The sequence below is a fragment of the Montipora foliosa genome, unplaced genomic scaffold, assembly GCF_036669935.1.
Source record: "Montipora foliosa isolate CH-2021 unplaced genomic scaffold, ASM3666993v2 scaffold_416, whole genome shotgun sequence".
NCBI classification, from domain to species: Eukaryota; Metazoa; Cnidaria; class Anthozoa; order Scleractinia; family Acroporidae; genus Montipora; species Montipora foliosa.
In genome coordinates this window covers 87,456-92,500 of record NW_027179719.1, presented here as the reverse complement: position 1 = coordinate 92,500, position 5,045 = coordinate 87,456, and the positions used below count along the sequence as shown (strand labels likewise).

General features: G+C 41.7%; 1 non-coding gene across 1 annotated transcript; it reads right to left on the bottom strand.

The window, feature by feature from the left end:
- Positions 1–1,328: 1,328 nt before the first annotated feature.
- On the bottom strand, positions 1,329–1,432 carry Trnaf-gaa (transfer RNA phenylalanine (anticodon GAA)). The gene has a single exon. It is a non-coding gene; the product is annotated as a tRNA-Phe (tRNA).
- Positions 1,433–5,045: the final 3,613 nt, after the last annotated feature.

The window sequence follows — 5,045 nt, the reverse complement described above, 5'->3', positions numbered from 1 at the left end:
AGCAATCCGCTTAAAGCTTAACTTTGCTTTCTCCCACCACTCAAAAGGGTCAGCAAAATTCAACACAATTTGACCAGAAACGCTCGATTTCCTCCTGGAAAACACCGTTCGCAAGAAGCTCGTTATTAAAGTGCCAGTATCCCGGGCCACGTTCAACTCTTTCAAAATCAATGGTCAGAGTCAAACAATCGTGATCCGAGTGGGAATGGGGTTGAATATCCGTTGCGGTTACACATTGGTTAACGGGTTTGCAAATAAAAACGTAATCAATACGTGTGCGGATGAAAAGAGATGGATCTCTTGGATCTCTTGGATCTCTACCTGTCCACGTGAAATTGCGTTCATCCTTATGTCGTTTCCTCCAAACGTCTACCAAACTAAAACGTGTAGTAAGGGCATTTAGAAGCACCGACGCGGATTGACGTGAATTAGGAACGCCACCGAGCTTATCCAAGCCCGAGTTAAAAATACAGTTAAAATCACCTCCCAAGATGTTATCGTTCGAATCCAACAGAAACCTATTCAAATCCGAGAAAAAAGCACGGCGCTGAGAATCTTTTGATGGGGCATCTATTGTCAATTTCCAACAGCATATTCAAAACACGACCTTCGTTATCCCTCCGAATTTGCTTCTCATTGTCATCCAGACGCGAAGCAATCAGTATGGCCACACCTCGAGAAGAGTTCGTCCCATGGGCAAAAAAAGCATCACCCTCTAACTCACGTTTTATTTGCATATCTAATTCAACCGTCCAGTGTGTATAGAGACTTCTCAGGCTTTTTGCGCTTGTGGCGATTTCCTTTGGAACAATTTTGAAGGAAACTTTGAAAAACTTAAGAAGCCGAAAGATGACGAAGAATTATTGCCGAGACCCGGCAATCAGAGCTCCTTCGAGCCCTCCGTATTTGAACCAGAAACCTTCAGATCTTCAGCCTGACGCTCTCCCAACTGAGCTATCTCGCCAAGATGACAAGGAGCGGTAACGAGGGTCATGTTACTCACACAGGGCTAAAGAGGAGGCCGTCCGTCCAATGCGTTGGAAAAGAGGAAACGATGTATAGAGACTTCTCAGGCTATTTGCACCGTGGCGAGTTACTTTGGGATAATTTTGAAGAAAACTTTGAAAAACTTCAGAACGCCAAAGATAAGGAATGATTAAAAATCATTGCTAAAGAAGAGGCTGTCAGTCCAATACGTTGGAAAAGAGGAAGCGATTGATAGCGACTTCTCAGGCTATTTGCGCTTGTGGCGATTTCCTTTGGGATGATTTTGAAGGAAAATTAGAAAAAATTTAGAACCCGAAAGATGACGAATGAGCACAAATTATTGCCGAGACCCAGGATTAATCACAGCTCTTTCGAGCCCTCCGCATTTTGAACCAGGGACCTTCAGATCTTCAGTCTGACGCTCTCCCAACTGAGCTATCTCGGCAGATGACATGGAGCGGTAATGAGGGTCATGTTACTCACACTGGGGTAAAGAGGAGGCTCTCCATGCAATGCGTTGGAAAAGAGGAAGCAATGTAGAGAGACTTCTCAGGCTATACAGATACCTACTAAATACATAATATTTCAAGATATATTCATTAAAAAGAAAAGCCGTTATACAAAATGCGGCCCTGGATTCTCTTTTAAAACCAGTAAACTCATAGGTACGGATAAAATCAGATAGCGCATTCCGCAACTTAGATGATACGTAAGAAGAAAGAGAACTAAGACCATAACTGGTTGTTCCAGGTTTATTGAGGAACAGAATGTAATTTCCGCGAATATCACGCATAAGAAGGGGACGGGAGAGAAAACGTATTTTTTCCATATACGACAAAACAAAACAAAAACACATCCTTTTATTAAGCAATACGAGGAAATTTTGAATGCGCTTATTGCATAGAGATATCGAGCTTGACTTTCGTAGTAAGAGGACAGGTAATCTGCAAATATAAATATCGTTATTCTCTTATTTACATTATTATACCGTTTCTTTGACACGAGAATTACAGCAAAATGAAAGCGCAACTTTGTCGCGAATTTTCTATGATAAAAACTTGTTCAGAAATCCAAAATCTACGTTAACAGCACACACCAGGCCTACTCCTGAGTATCTGGCTAGAAATCATTTCCTCTGGTCGCGCTTCAGCCATTCGATGAGGGCCAGTCTCGTGCTTCTTAAGTTGCCTCGCTCATGCCCAAAAAGAATTCTGGGTAATTCTGCCATTCCATGACAAGGGAAGACTCCCGATTCTCATTTCATAGTTTTTTTCATAAGTGTCGGGCCACCCAGTCCTACCAGCAAAATAACGCATCGATTCAAGGTTTTAGCATTCAAAACTTGCCCAGATTGTGTCAGTAGGTCCTGGAATTCGTCCACAGAAAGGCCAGAGAGACAACTTCACTCGTGAACCGCCATGTTTACAACAGAGCATTTTAGGCATCCCAGTCTGCATGAAACCATCTCTCGCCTCTGTCTGAGACAAGACCAGACACGCACGGTTCTTACCTTTCGTTTATGCCTATAAAATCAACTGAAATGTCAATTGCTTGTACAAAAAAACAAAAAAAAAAAAACAAAACCAGCATGTTAATTTTTTTTGGTAGGCTAGGTATCGAAGAGCCAGAACATTTGCGCATGCGCTGACGGAATGTTTGAACAAGAAAGAAAAACGCAGTACCTCCAGACACCGGCGCTGGAGCGTCGTACCAAACGAGTCATCCCGGGATTTCGGCCCGTGCGATCGCTTTTGGACGCAGTTGGCCCTTCGCTGCTTTCTGCTACCGACCTTGCCTCCCGGTACGGCATTGAGGGAGAGATATGTCGGCCCCTAAACCATATGTGACAAATCCCACGCCTACTCACAGCTCCAAACCGCCCTTGTCAATATAGTGTAAGAATAAGATGGCTTATATATTCAAGAGAAAAGTCATTTTATCTGTCATATGGTAAGCACTGGAGTCGCAGATTACAAAGTGTACGCATGCGCCCTCCTAAAGCTAACATACATACAGTCATAAGCTTTTTCCCAATAACTACAGGAGCTAATATCTTCGAGACATTACATTTACAGCTAAAATACATAGCATATACAGATACCTACTAAATACATAATATTTCAAGATATATTCATTAAAAAGAAAAGCCGTTATACAAAATGCGGCCCTGGATTCTCTTTTCAAACCAGTAAACTCATAGGTACGGATAAAGTCAGATAGCGCATTCCGCAACTTAGATGATACGTAAGAAGAAAGAGAACTAAGACCATAACTGGTTGTTCCAGGTTTATTGAGGAACAGAATGTAATTTCCGCGAATATCACGCATAAGAAGGGGACGGGAGAGAAAACGTATTTTTTCCATATACGACAAAACAAAACAAAAACACATCCTTTTATTAAGCAATACGAGGAAATTTTGAATGCGCTTATTGCATAGAGATATCGAGCTTGACTTTCGTAGTAAGAGGACAGGTAATCTGCAAATATAAATATCGTTATTCTCTTATTTACATTATTATACCGTTTCTTTGACACGAGAATTACAGCAAAATGAAAGCGCAACTTTGTCGCGAATTTTCTATGATAAAAACTTGTTCAGAAATCCAAAATCTACGTTAACAGCACACACCAGGCCTACTCCTGAGTATCTGGCTAGAAATCATTTCCTCTGGTCGCGCTTCAGCCATTCGATGAGGGCCAGTCTCGTGCTTCTTAAGTTGCCTCGCTCATGCCCAAAAAGAATTCTGGGTAATTCTGCCATTCCATGACAAGGGAAGACTCCCGATTCTCATTTCATAGTTTTTTTCATAAGTGTCGGGCCACCCAGTCCTACCAGCAAAATAACGCATCGATTCAAGGTTTTAGCATTCAAAACTTGCCCAGATTGTGTCAGTAGGTCCTGGAATTCGTCCACAGAAAGGCCAGAGAGACAACTTCACTCGTGAACCGCCATGTTTACAACAGAGCATTTTAGGCATCCCAGTCTGCATGAAACCATCTCTCGCCTCTGTCTGAGACAAGACCAGACACGCACGGTTCTTACCTTTCGTTTATGCCTATAAAATCAACTGAAATGTCAATTGCTTGTACAAAAAAACAAAAAAAAAAAACAAAACCAGCATGTTAATTTTTTTTGGTAGGCTAGGTATCGAAGAGCCAGAACATTTGCGCATGCGCTGACGGAATGTTTGAACAAGAAAGAAAAACGCAGTACCTCCAGACACCGGCGCTGGAGCGTCGTACCAAACGAGTCATCCCGGGATTTCGGCCCGTGCGATCGCTTTTGGACGCAGTTGGCCCTTCGCTGCTTTCTGCTACCGACCTTGCCTCCCGGTACGGCATTGAGGGAGAGATATGTCGGCCCCTAAACCATATGTGACAAATCCCACGCCTACTCACAGCTCCAAACCGCCCTTGTCAATATAGTGTAAGAATAAGATGGCTTATATATTCAAGAGAAAAGTCATTTTATCTGTCATATGGTAAGCACTGGAGTCGCAGATTACAAAGTGTACGCATGCGCCCTCCTAAAGCTAACATACATACAGTCATAAGCTTTTTCCCAATAACTACAGGAGCTAATATCTTCGAGACATTACATTTACAGCTAAAATACATAGCATATACAGATACCTACTAAATACATAATATTTCAAGATATATTCATTAAAAAGAAAAGCCGTTATACAAAATGCGGCCCTGGATTCTCTTTTAAAACCAGTAAACTCATAGGTACGGATAAAGTCAGATAGCGCATTCCGCAACTTAGATGATACGTAAGAAGAAAGAGAACTAAGACCATAACTGGTTGTTCCAGGTTTATTGAGGAACAGAATGTAATTTCCGCGAATATCACGCATAAGAAGGGGACGGGAGAGAAAACGTATTTTTTCCATATACGACAAAACAAAACAAAAACACATCCTTTTATTAAGCAATACGAGGAAATTTTGAATGCGCTTATTGCATAGAGATATCGAGCTTGACTTTCGTAGTAAGAGGACAGGTAATCTGCAAATATAAATATCGTTATTCTCTTATTTACATTATTATACC